The following is a 14,489-nucleotide window of genomic DNA, read 5'->3' as shown; positions in this document are numbered from 1 at the left end:
TGCATAGAACATATTATTGTTAAGAAAATTTGGGGGGGTTGATTTCCCCTTTTAAATATCAATCCATCCATCCATTTTCTTAACCGCTTAGTCCTCATATATAAAATACGAAAAAAAATAATTTAGATACGTGCTTGTTTTATTAAAAATAATAATAATCAAATATTGACAATTATGCAATATGAATGAAAGAAACAGGCATGACTACAATGTTAGTTTAACATTATAATGTTCTTACAAAGTGTATGGCTATTGTAATGATAATTGTGTGCCAGTAGTTCAGGTAAAAAATTATGTTTATAGTTCTTTCTGGAATGTTCAACTTGAGGACTATCACATTTGACCCTCCCACAATATAATCAGAGGAAGTTTGTTTAACCAGAGGGTAAGCTGTGAAGAAGAAAAAAACTTGATGTGCTAGAAAAAAAAAAACGGTCTGCAATTTTGGACTCAGCATGCCAATCTTAGTTTTAATTAACATAAAAAATGTTTTATTTTTTTTTTCACACTGTTGCACAGTGTCATCAATGTGATGTGTTCACAAATCATAGCCTGAAAGTGGAGGAAAACATTTTTGCTTCTGAAACATTCAATTACAAAGAGAAATGCTGTTTTGCTTCTTTGTTTCTATTTTCTTTGCGTCGCCTCCATGAGGGATGTGGGTGTCGCAACGCCCAACTTTTTCAACACCAACATCAAACAGGGTTGCAGGCAATGTCAAAAGTTATTTTCTATATATATATGCTGAGGGCAGGGTGGCATGGTGGCTGACTGGTTAGCACGTTTGCCACGTGAGATAGAGTCCGGGCTTCGGCCTTCCTGGGTGGAGTTTGCATGTGCTTGCGTAGGGTTTACTCCGGTTTCCTCCCACATTCCAAAGACATGCATAGCAGGTTAATTGAACACTCCAAATTGTCCATTGGTGTGATTGTGAGGGTGGATGGTTGTTCGTCTCTGTGTGCCCTGCGATTGGCTGGCAACCAGTTCAGGGTGTATCCCCCCCTACTGCCCAAAGCCAGCTGGGATAGGCTCCCACTCTTGTGAGGACAAACGGTTAAGAAAATGGATGGATGGATGGATATATGATGAGGGCCACTAGAAATTGGATAGTGAGCCACAAATGGCCCCCAGGACATTGTTTGGACACCACTGAAGTACAAGGTCATGTAATCAGTGTGTCCAGTAGACCCCTGCCGTCTCACCTTTATGTTAGAAACATTCCTCATTTGAGTGGAAATCTTTAATGATTTAATTTCATCCTACTAGACATGATGTTTGTGTGTGTGCGTGTTAATTTGTCTTTCTATCTTTGTTGTGGCACAACACTTGATGTCTCACCTTCATCCTGTGGACATTGTTTGTAATGTGGACATTTTGTGTAGAAATCATAGGGTGAACTCATATGAGCCTATTCAGCAGTACATGTGTGTGTGCTTATGTTTGTGTGTGTGTGTGTGTGTGTCTGAGTGTGTGTATGTGACATGAAACAGTAATGTGTGCTTGTGCGCTCCCTTTGTCTTGATTACCAGTATCCATTGCTTAATAGCATTTGGGATTACACCATGTGCAGCTTGTCACACTCCATGTAATTGCATCCACTTTGGAGAAATGAATCGAGAAGCAATTTTGCAATAATTTCGATTTTATGACGCAGTTAGTGGAGGCTTTCGCTCCTCGCACACGTACCCATTGCAGCTCCTCTTTTTTTTCTGCTGTCACAGGATGACAATGAAAGACTAAATGGTGCATTTTCTTTATTTCTTCATACCTGGCATTTCAAAACATCCCACACCAAGAAAGTAGCTTTGCAACTTGCATTAATAATTGTGCAATTACAATTACAATCATAATGAAGACTGAATTCTAAATTAATCTTTTCAGAACTGATGACAGTTTTAATACATACACATTGTACACACTTGCGCTCAGAGAGAGCAGGATGAGGCGATGAGGTTGTGAACATGTTGACAGCAGAAAGAGCTTAACATGGGGAAAAAAATCCAACCGTTTTTTTTTTTTACCTCCTTTAATAATCCTTTCACTACCTTCCTTCCTACCATATGGCATCGTGTAGGATTTCATATTTCATGAAGCTGTGCATTCGTTATAGTCTCATCACACAGTAGAGTGGAGCATATGACACAAAGCAATGTGACTAAATTGATTTGATAATTTGTGATCATATGATGTTTTGGGAGCTTTGATTTGAGTGTAGTTCTGTGTGCATTCAACTCCCACTCTGTAAGGTTGTGAGTGGTACTTCATTCATATAGACCATTTCAACCTTACAAAGCCTTCAAAGTGCTTTAAATTTTGACTACTCATTCACCTACTGATGACGTAGCATCGAGAGCAACTGGGGGTTCAGTATCTTGCTCAAGGATCCTTTGACATAGTCAAAGTGGCCTGGGATCAAACCCACAACCTCAGGGTTACAAGATGACCACACTACCATGGAGCCACACCGCCCACAATGAAATGGTTGTTTGTTTATATTGTGATTACTGATTAGTGACTAGTCCACCTGATCTGATTTATAGTCTACTTTCTGTCACCAAATTGTCAGGTGCTTCAGGGACGTGTAATAGAAAATAAAACGTCCATCGAGGTGTACCATACCTGCCAAATTCCTAAACCCGGTAAGCTAGACTTGCGCCAGCATGAAAATGAGGGGGTGTCAGTTTTTGCGCCAAAAATAAGGCTCTAAATGTTGAGAAAATGCGAGGTGCACCCGCTTCTTGGGTCAATAAAGACAGTGGTTGCGCTGCAATGGGTAGGTCTAGCATCCAAGAATATCGTGTTCGACTTTCTCAGGTCTGAGTTGTGCTTGGCTGACTGATTTCAGGACAGCTGTGAGTGAGGGCCACTCGCTGCTCTGTCAGGGATGGAATCAGAGGCACTGGACTGAGGCCTGCCATACTCTGTTACTCCTACTTGTCAGCTTTTCTCTCTCTAATGGCTTCCCACGTGGAGAACGGTCCAAGTGAAGAGGAAAAATACATATTCTCCTCAACACTTGTCTGTAGGTGGGTGTCATACAATTCTCAGAAAATGTCAAGAACTCAAGGTCGTCATAGAATATGTGCATTAACTTACATTGCGTGCAAGACACAGAAAAACACTTCTAATCAGTGCTCAAGTACTTGAGAACACTGATTACATCCATGATTAGAAAAGAACCGAGCGCAGCGCAGACCTCCGCTAACGGTGAAAGACTGTGGTCTGCATATCAACAGCAATTAGGCAAAAAACTGTTTGAAACACATCTCTGTCACATGAATATAAATTTAAGAGCATTCAATAAGAAAAATATATTAAGGCCATCTGCCAAGTTTCAAGAGGGATTATGAAATAAGCAACAATACTCAAGCATGTACTACACATAAAAATATCAGATGTAAATAGATATTTCATGAAATAGCATGAGGTCACAGTTCACTCAATTGTATGCTCCATGTACAGTCTACACAGGACTTGACAAATTTAGGGTGGGGTCGAATGGCTAAGAGAGTAAAAAGTATAAAACTATAGTCATATTTAAACAGTACTGTGCAAAAGTATTGGCACACCACCAGAGTGACACATACTCACAACCTTCTCTGTAACTGATTATGAACCTTGTGTGTGGTTCTCCTTTTCAATAATTCAACAGAAAATGGAGCTATCATCTTTAACGTACAGTGTGTGTAAGGTAGGTCTGCAAGCATTTTGATCATGCTGAAAATTTTGAGATAGACACCACAGTTGATTTGAAATCAGGATTCATTATGTGATTGAAGTGTAGACATTTCTACGTTTTCATCCATAGCTCCATTGGGTGTTGTTTGCGCTTTAAAAGTCATTGTTGAGCCATATTTTTCCAAGTTGAATGTTTTGTAAACGTATTTCTTATGCCAGTTTACCCTTCCTGACACAGTCCTCACATCAATATAGACACATCAGAGTATAACCCCAAAAAATTTAATACGTGGACAAAAATCCTTGGCAGTCATTGACTGCCTAAAGTGTGGATTCCATTTACATTTTGACATCACTAAATTCTGAGAATGAAAGACCAGACTTCACTTGCTGCTTGTTTGTGGTTCATTTTTGTGAACGCATGCTCCGTTTGCATTACTTACTGTATGTCTGTAGGGATTTGTTATCATACTGCTGTTTTGAGAGGCCAAGAGCCAACACAGTCATTCCTGTAAAGCAGAATTTGTGTGAGATGATTTCAGCTCTGTTAATGCAAAACCAGCCAAATCCCAAACTTCCAGCTCAACTTTCTACTTATGCATACCTGGCAAGTAATGACCAAAACTTGTACTGTCACAAAAGCTGGCATGACCAACAGCTTGGCATAAGTCTATGGGTTTAAAGTGAGCAGTAAGGCAGTCATTAAAAGTACGTTTGTCAAGCAGTCTCCCACAGGTACTGAACTCGAAGCAAGCTCCTTAACTGTCTCATTCTGCAACTTTTACTGTGTGAAATGCGGTCCAAAATAATTCATGTTCAGTCTGCATTTTAAAAACAAAAAACATTTAAGATAAAAACAAAATTGGCATGATTGGAAAGTGGAAGCGAAGAAACATTACAAGTGTGGTTGTACAGTATTTCGCGAGTAGGCTACCATTTGCCTGTAGTGATACACCACCAGACAGATTATGACCACTTGCATATTATAATCATGACATCCAAAACTAAATTGATCAAATTAAATGTATTGTGGGTGCACTAGTGTAGTGTAGAACATACCGAGTTACTCCCCTAACAGATTGAGGTAGCCAAAATATTAGCCACTATCATCCGCCCATCCATCATCTACCACTTATCCGGGGTCGGGTCGCGAGTGCAGCAGCTTTAGCAGGGAAGCCCAAACTTCCCTCTCCCCAGCCACTTCAACCAGCTCTTCCGACAGGATCCCAAGGCGTTCCCAGGCCAGCCGAAAGACTTAAGTCTCTCCAGCATGTTCTGGTTCGTCCCCGGGCCCTCCCGCCGGTGGGACATGCTGGGACATGGTGGGACAACTCTCCAGGGAGGCGTCCAGGAGGCATCAAACCAGATGCCCAAGCCACCTCAACTGATTCTTCTCAACGCAGCGTAGTAGCGGCTCGACACTGAGTCTCTCCCGGATGACCGAGCTTCTCACTCTATCTCTAAGAGAGAGCCCAGACACCCTACGGAGGAAGCTCATTTCTGATTTTTTCAGTCACGACCCACAGCTCGTGACCATAGGTGAGGGTAGCAACGTAGATCAACCGATAAATTGAGAGCTTTGTCTTTCGACTCAGGTGTTCCACAAACGTTCTTCACCACAACGGACTGATACAGAGTCCGCATCACAGCAGACGCTGCACTGATCCGCCTGTCGATCTCCCGCTCCAACTTACCCTCACTCGTGAACAAGACCCCAAGATACTTGAACTCCTCCACTTGAGGCAGGATCTCATCCCCGACCCGAGGGCACTCCACCTTTTTCCGACTGAGGACCATGGTCTCGGATTTGGAGGTGCTGATTTTCATCCCAACTGTTTCACACTCGGCTGCGAACCGCTCCACTATTATAATACAATGTAACATTGAATTTAGTGGTTAGTGTATGCCGCTTGACATGTTGCTTGAAACTTCACTTTTAGAGTTAATAAAAGTGCTAAGCAAAATAATTACTTCTTACCACAATATTTTCCCTTTGGAAAAATTGTGTTGACTTGGAAGTCGGTCTATTTGTTAAGCATCTTCTCAGTAGATGTAATGCAAGCAGTGTTGGGAACAATACGTTATAAAAGTAATTAGGTATAGTTACTCATTACTTACTCAAAAAAGTAACTGAGATAGTAATTGATTTACTTCATAATAAAAGTAACGCGTTACCAGGCTAAGTAACTATTTTCACGACAAAAGTTTTACATCAAATCCTTTGGATTTTTTAAAATTTTATATTATTATTATTATTATTATCTATCCATTTTCTTAACCGCTTACTCCTCACAAGGATCGCAGGGGTGCTGGAGCCTATCCCAGTTGGCTTCGGGCAGTAGGCGGCAGTAGTACACCCTAAACTGGTTGCCTACCAATCGCAGGGCACAAAGAGAGAAAACCCACACAAACACGGGGAGAACATGCAAACTCCACCCAGTAAGGCCGCCTATTATTATTATTATTATTATACAAGGAATTCTGATTACCTTTATGTATATATAAAGGGTGTTTTCACTGATTTTTGTGAATATTTATGTCACACAAATGTCTCACTTTATGACAGATAACATACTATGTTCTACCACTGCCAATTACTACAGTAATCAGAATTACAAAATAAATAAATAAATTAATGAATTAAATAAATACTGTATACAGTATATGGTGATTTGTGGCACATACGTCACCCTAATATTTGTAATTTGTAGACAGTCTCCTTGAACAGACGGTTAAGAGAAATACAATTGTTGATGCAATTAATTACAGTACTAGGCGAGTATTTCACAGATGTGTCGCTATGACTTATCTTTTCTTTAGTTTTCATGGTGCTTGTGGAGTTGCAAAATCCTGTAATGGTTCTTAGTGGAACAGGATTGTTAGTGAGTAAATCGCTCCTCATGGCGGTCGCCTTTTAGCAGATCGTTAATAATGTTATTTTGACGAACGTCAGTCTTGTCAAACAAACCCCGAATCAGTTCCAGGCTAGGTATGTGACTCTTGCTAATGATGCTAACGTTCATTATGAAGACACGTTGTGACGTGCTTCCCGCAGCACCTCCAAAAGAAAAGTTACTACGCATTCCAGCTGTCAAGACACCTTTATTGTGACAAGGTCCAACAACAACAGTGCCTCGAACTGTGCGTAAAAGACATTTTCATAAACGGACATGGGGCAAGTCTTCCGTAAAAGCGCACACGACTGTGCAAACCACTGTAGGCTTATTTCGAGCATTGAAACTAATAAATCAATTGTAACGTAACACATTTCACGTACAATAACGATAACGGCTTTTCAAATATGAGGAAAATAATTAGTTACATTACTCTGTTTATGAAAAAAAGGACTGTTACCAACGCCGTTATTTTAAACACTGTTATTCCCAACACTGAATGCAAGCAAAATAAGTAAAACTCCCTCTTTCTGATTTTGTTTATGTATTTTCACTCTTCTCCAAATCCCTTGGCTGTGGCGTGAGAAACAATCCAGACAGGAAAAGCCACGACATGAATTCCCCTAATTTCATCATAATGAAATGTGTTGTGTTTCCTCAAATATGAGTGTGTGTGCTGGCCTGTAAACCTTGCACTCCATGGCACAGGCATCAGAAGCTGGCAAACAAAGGCTACACAAATTGTTTGATAGCAACCGTGAGACTACAAAGAGGTTGTTTGTAGCTGATTGTGTGCCGAGATTGGAATCATGATTGGGTACTTCAAATATTTCCCCTCACCGGATTTCAAGGGGGCTTTCACAGACGAGGCCTGGCTTACTTAACTAGCTTAGCATAATGAAGTCAACTAATGGCTCCTATACTTTAAGTGTGGCACCTTATATTGCATGACTCCAGGTGTTGTACATGCATTTTTGTAATATCAAAGCCATCATTAGCAATTCTCTAACATATACAGAATTTAAAGATGGACATCTTCTAGTTTACATGCTGCAGTCGTGTTTGATCGAAAAGCTCTAAGCTGTTCTTGAATTTCCTCTATCCTCCTAGCATATTACTCTCATTAATTCTTAATGATGTCCATCAAAGCCAACATGACATCGCATATGTCTTATATTTTCATCCATCTTGTCCAGTGTTTCTACTAATTGGAGGAAGCGCCCTGCAGGGTCAGCCGTTAAATGACCATGATACAAAATTCCAAATCATTTTCAAATTTATAAAAAAATAAAAGAAAAAATTGTTCCAAGCTATCTTAAATGATTGAATTATTTTAAAGCATTTTTACTGTATTTATGGAAAGTAAGCACCCTATAGCCTGTTTCCCCCCAAAGGCGATTCACTTGCAGTGGCTGCTAAAGTGGCAGACACGAGTGAACATATTCCATGTCGACAGTTACACTTAATAAGTGAGGTCAACGTAAAGATGTACATTAAATCATAGCCAAAGAGCATGCCTTTAAGGTTGCAGCTCTTTAAAGAACACCTCTCCAAAGTATTTTCAGATTTCCCACAAAAAGCCCTCTGGCTGAATAATTCAAGCAATATTTTTCCTATTTGGTATTACTTGCCCAATTATTTTTTTGTAGAATCCTTCATCAAATCCAGGTTTGTTATTCAGTAAATGATCGCGTTGTTTTAATGTTCATTTTTTTATCATTTGCATTAATTAAGCAACGGATCAGTGTTACTGGACATTAGCTATTATAATCCAAAGGCAAAATATGATGAGTGACAAGATTTAAACAGGGACGAGACGTTGACAAGATAATCTGTCATAATATGATAATGAAAAACTGAATTGCATCACACTGTGTAGGTTTATGCAGACGCACAAATGGTGAAAAGGTGATGAAATGAAAGCGCAATGTATCATATTACATTACATGGCACAAATCAAATGGAGGTATTTTTCCACTTTGTGAACAGCAATTTGATGTATTCGTGGTAAGACTCCTAGTTACTTGTTTGTCCTGTTGAGGCATTCTTGACTAAGAGCGTTCAAACTGGTTATGCTGAAATTACTGAAATCGTTCAAATGACATGATTGTGAGTTTTTTTCCCATGGCATTATAATTTATGAATTAAAAAAAAACAACATCCAATCGGAAGACCTCTTCTTAATGTGGATAATAATCATATATGAATTGGATGCTGATGTGACTGCAGCAAAATAAGACAGAGATCATATATAGTCTGACTGTCATGTCTGGGGAGATCTGGCTTTGGTTGAGGGCCCTGAGTGGGTTCCCGCCCTTCCGCGGGTTGACCAATCCGGGCCCTCAGCCACTTGTGCCTGGCCCCAGGTGTGGCTAGTTACCCAATTAGTGTGGGTGCATTTAGTTCCCGGGTGGTGATCAGTCCGTGTGGGATCATTCTGTCACGGCGTGGTCACGGAGCGGCGTGGTGTCTGTTGGCGTGTGGAGTAGAGGACCCAAAGTGCAGGGAGGCAGGAGTGCGGGTTAGACTGACGTACTTTATTGTACAACAAACACTAAACAGGGTACTGGTTAGTATTAAATAAACAAGGAACTGAAAAGATACAAAATCAAAATGACAGACAGAACTCCGGGGTTGACCGTGACAAGCGGCAATGATCCCACACGGACTGATCACCACCCGGGAACTAAATGCACCCACACTAATTGGGTAACTAGCCACACCTGGGGCCAGGCACAAGTGGCTGAGGGCCCGGATTGGTCAACCCGCAGAAGGGCGGGAACCCACTCAGGGCCCTCAACCAAAGCCAGATCTCCCCAGACATGACACTGATATCATTGAAATATGCCAAGAATGAATGTGAAGCTACACAAATGACACATTCACAATGAATAATAATAATTAATAGTGGTAAATCAAAACAACAGCTTAGTGACCACTGAAATGGTGTAAAGTATGATACATTAGAGGTATTTAGACCATTATAAATTGCAGGCTGTAACCAATTGTGTAATGCAAAGGTGACCAGAAATGTATATAATTGTGGAAATTTTTCATCCTTATCAAATAAGTGGCTAACCTCACAAGCCAGATTCTTCACAAAGGCTTTTCACATTATCAATCTAGAACTTCACTCGGCAGATCCGTTCGGGAAAGAAGGGACTTGCTGTGCAATACTTCGAGCTGATTGGACGATGCGGCATCTTTGCGTGTTTGTTTGGACCAATCAAGGCAGCGGATGAAACTGTCGTCTTCAGTCTTGTCTTAGGGGGAAAAAACACGAACATCTTTACCAGATAAAAATGGACGAAGCTCATCTCGCTGTTCAACATTCACAAGGAAACGGTAATTCTGCGAGACCAGAATTAATTGCAGTGTCTATGCGTCTGTTAAGTTAGTTTGCCCCCCACCCCCCCTCCTACCCCAATGTCGATTTGACAGGTTTAATTAAATACCTTTAATACTTTTTAATGCATTGTTGAATATCTAGTCAAGTCTGCGCTGCAGCACAAATATGCCCCATGAGTGTGAGCAGTAGGACGGTTGAACACTCAATGCATTCAGACATCATTGCCTCACAGTTGTTTTTTTGTCCATGATCTCTCCTTTGATGTTTTTGGATAAAGTCGTTAATAGTCATCAATGGACAGTTTGTTCTTTGATATGAGTTACGGATACGTTGGGGAATGGTGCTGCTCTTAAGTGCAATTAAAAACAAATGGAAAAAGTCTATTTAAATTTAAAAAAAAATCCCTGTTGGTCATGGAAGTTGCCAGCTATAAATTCCCTAGGGTCTGCAATGAACTTTTTTCCCGCTTCTCAGACAGACATTGGCATTACATGTAAACTGACAGAATGACTGCAGTGCCGTCAGCAATAGGCCAACTTGAACGCTTCCATAATGTTAAAAATGAAAATGAATTCCGATGGCCCTTAAGGATAATACGCCCTATTCAAATGTGATGATTTGAAGATGTTTTATTTAGCCTTTTCTTGTACTGTATATTGCATTGTTAGAAACAATAATGTTAACCGAATTCTCAGAATTTCAGGATGTGTCTAGTTTATTCAGGAGATATGGTGTATGGATTCAGAATCAGATTTATTGGCCAAGCATGTAAAAACACAAGGAATTTGTCTTCACACTCAAAACCCGCCCGAGAAAAACGAAAAAGAAAAACGATCAACAGAGGAAGACATAACAGAAGCCTGGCGGTTTGCTAATTAGCAACCTGAGTTTCATAGATGGAGAAAAAAAATATGAGGAAGGAGGAAGGATTCATGGCATCTCTGTTTTTGGCACAATCATACTCACATAGCAAGCGTGTACTGTTGCTTTTCCTTCCGCTCTGCAATACAGGACAGACAACAGACACAAAGAGGCCTAAAGTGAGATGACATTATTCATAGAGAACAGAATGGTCACTTTTCCCATTTTATTACGTATGTTGGCCGGTGAGAAGTGGAGAAGAGACGGCCTTATCAAGTGTTTTCGAGTGAAAGAAGGGTATCTGACCAGAACTGGCAGCAGCTCACACACATGCTGTGAGGTCCATAATGTGAGCTGGCCAAAATGGGATTGAAGAGATCAGACAGGTTTAGTTAGATGTTATCCGGTCACCAAGATACCATCTTGTTGTTAGCCAATTAATGGCTCATTAACTGGTTAGTCTGCATGAGGCCACTTCAGGTAACAAGAAGAGCAAATCTGCTCTCCACCTGCTGTTTCCAATCTTATTATTATTAGGTGGAAGGAAGATTTTGCCATTTGTTGTTGATATATGTTTGCTGTCTCATGGTCTTTAGGCCCTTCTGTCCGAAGCATATGCCCCTTACTATGGTTTGATGCCACTTCATACGTGATGGTAGGGCACCTGGATGATTTTTCTGGGTGGCATGCATCTGGTGTATTGCCCGGCAAAATACATTCTGCCCATTGAAACTTTTTCTTTGATAAATAGGGTGTTATTAATACACTAGTTTATTCAATAAGTAAGAATAAATATATCAAAAAAGCAAGTTTATGCTTCTGTTTATACCAGATTTTTATATTTTTCTAACATTTGTTTTATACCTCCTTTTGAGTTAAGCAGCTAAATCCACCCGCTTCTCAGATGTCAAAATGACATCAAAATTATTTTGGGCTCAGGTAACGGCCAATCATGACTCACCCGTTTCCTGAAGCTGAGCCTTGATTGGTGAATCAAAATAGGTGGATTTTGCTTCAAACTCCTTTTCTACAGACACAATATTAATCAGAATGCTGTTTTTAGACTAGTGGGAGAACATACAACATATAAGGAAATCAGCCCCAAAAATTGTTTTTGACAATAATATGTTCTATGCAGCCCCACTAGTCTAAATATGTTATTCTGTTTTGTATTGTGTTAGTGGAATATGAGTTATGAAGCAAAATCCAGCCGTTTTTATCCATCTCAGGGGGCGGCCATTTTGCCTCTTGCTGTCGACTGAAGATGACATCAATGTTGCGCAGGTGTCGGGTAACAACCAATCGCAGCGCAGCTTCAGAAAACAGGTGAGCTGTGATTGGTAGTTGCCTGAGCCCTGAGCAACATTGATGTCATCTTCAGTCGACAGTAAGTGGCAAAATGGCTGCCCCCTGAGATGGATAAAAACGTCCGGATTTTGCTTCATAACTCATATTCCACAAATGTAATATTCACCAGAATGTCATGTTTAAACTAGTGAGTTCACATATAACATATTAATGTCAATAAATGTTTACGGTTGACTTCCACTTTAAGGAAAAATCCTATGTTGGGATTTAAAGTTATTTCTTCAATGTTTTATTTTTATTTTTTATGTTTTGCATTAAAAGTGTTAAAGGTATCAGTATCGGTGACTATACCCTAGTTGAGCACTCGTACTGGTATCAGTTGAAATAAGTGGTATCGAACATCCCTAGAAATAATTAAATATGTCTGGATACACTGCTAATACATACTGTATGAAATATTTATATACATCTTTCTACTCCAGCATAAGTTAAATTAAAGAATGTGTGTGTTCAAGGACGTATAGATAAGTCAGTTGGTTTATTGTCCAGCTCACTGGAAATATTTGCACTTCTTGCCAAACACAAGCCCATTAATTGTGCATGAATAAAAAATAGAGAACAAAACAGCAGCCTAGCAGCAAACAGGCATGTGCAAATTGATTTAATATTCTCTGTGCTTTGAGCCCAAGCTGCTCAGCACTGTCTAGTCAACTCATGACAGCAGAGTCTAATCTGGCTCATTAAAAAAGTAGTAAGCACTACTGTATGTGCAAAACAAGTTTGGATGTAGTTAAGTATGCAAAGATGAAGGTTCTTTATTTAAGCCTCTTTAAGGTGCTGTGCCGTTTATATTTGGCCATCTTGAAAAGCGACGCTGCGTTATACATATGTAACACCAATCTCATGTAGCTATAGTATTAACACTCTCGTTAATGGGGTTGGTAATACTATGAGCAGGGTCCTGGGTACTTAAACAACTAATTCAATTCACTTGGTAAACAGGAGATACAATAAGAGAAAATTTTAGACTTGATGTAAATTAGAATTTGGTGGTGCCTCCACTTAGCAGGGAAATTATTATTAAATTACCTTTTTAACCCACTAAGAATAATTAAAGTAACTTATGAAGATCAATGCACTACTCAAAAGAAATACACAAACACAGTAAATTCAACTACAAACAATATGAAGCATTTAGTGAACAAAAGTATTAAAAGCAACAATAAATGAAAAAAAAGGTTGTGTGTTACACGAGTGCAACTCAAATGTTGTCCTAAAAAAATTCAGTCCAGTTATCGTTGCAAGCCTTACAAACGTGAAAAAACTGGCCCCTTCACTTGCAAAGCAAGCAGGAAAAAAAAAATAGCACGTGCATTGTATCGGTGGTACTCACGAATCCAACGTTCAAAGGTAGCTGATGTCATATAATGGGTGATGAGAGATGTAACCACGTCACTTGGTAACGAGCGAATCCAGCTCTGAAGCTCAGATGAACAAGGCACAAGATACTTTAAATCCACAACAGAAGGGTCTAAAGTCAAAAAGTCTCTCTTTAACTTTAAATGTAGTTCAAATCTCTATACGTTGTGTAAAAGAAAAAAGAAAACTCAGCTAGCTTTAGCGTTAGCATACTACGTCGCTTGCTGCGATTAGCATTTTAGATAGTTTGCACAAACATTTCGTCAAAGCACAATGAAAAAAATACATGTGGTACTCACATTACGTCGGGTTACAAACAGTCCAAAAACGAAACAGCAAACTCAGCATCCACTTGTTTAAGAGACTGTGTTCACCACACCGCTCCTCTCGTGTCTGTGTCCTTCACAGCTTAGCTCACACTAGCGAATGGCTAACAGACTCTCGAACGTTCCAAGGATGACTACGCCCATCGCTACCCTAATTGGTCATTGTAGGTACATCTTTCAAGGACAATACAAAATTAGAAGATTGGTTGGTGGAAAGAAAAAGAAAATAAACTATGCAGTTTTTTTATGCAGTTTAAACAAACTTGAATTTGCACAGAGTAACTCATATATATATATATAATCGGACTTTGACCAACAAATCTGAGTAAAAGATGCCTCGGGGTTTGACCTCATTCTCTGAGTTTGAACACCCAGGCAAACCAAGCAAAGCTGAACGTACCTTGATCAGGTAGCTGAGCGATACCGAATGCTCACGTTGCGATAGTGGAGACCAAGCGCTGCTAATTTTCCAGTCAGAGCGGGTAAATACTCCCGGGGGTGCACCCGTACATTCCGGAGTGCATTTGGATTTTTCCACGACAATTTTCTTTGACATGGGCCTAAAGAAAGACAGCAGTTTCAGTGGAAGAAAAGAAAAACGTACAGTGCTTTGAACCATAGTGGATTTAGGAAAGAGATTATCTCGCCGTTGTA

At 39.9% G+C, this 14,489-nt stretch overlaps 1 long non-coding RNA gene across 3 annotated transcripts; it reads right to left on the bottom strand.

Moving 5' to 3' along the window:
* Positions 1-8,986: 8,986 nt before the first annotated feature.
* On the bottom strand, positions 8,987-14,489 carry LOC144055960 (uncharacterized). 3 transcript variants are annotated; one of them, XR_013294958.1, is made up of 5 exons: positions 14,236-14,489; positions 13,484-14,009; positions 11,744-11,809; positions 10,888-11,136; positions 8,987-9,835 (listed from the first exon to the last, which is right to left on the bottom strand). It is a non-coding gene; the product is annotated as an uncharacterized LOC144055960 (long non-coding RNA). The 3 variants fall into 3 exon arrangements; XR_013294957.1 differs by lacking the exon at positions 11,744-11,809; XR_013294959.1 differs by lacking the exon at positions 11,744-11,809 and having other exon boundaries at positions 10,888-10,921.

The sequence above is a fragment of the Vanacampus margaritifer genome, chromosome 8 (genome assembly GCF_051991255.1).
Source record: "Vanacampus margaritifer isolate UIUO_Vmar chromosome 8, RoL_Vmar_1.0, whole genome shotgun sequence".
Lineage (NCBI taxonomy): Eukaryota > Metazoa > Chordata > Actinopteri > Syngnathiformes > Syngnathidae > Vanacampus > Vanacampus margaritifer.
Note: the sequence above shows the minus strand (reverse complement) of the source record. Positions and strands in the feature narration are given on the sequence as shown.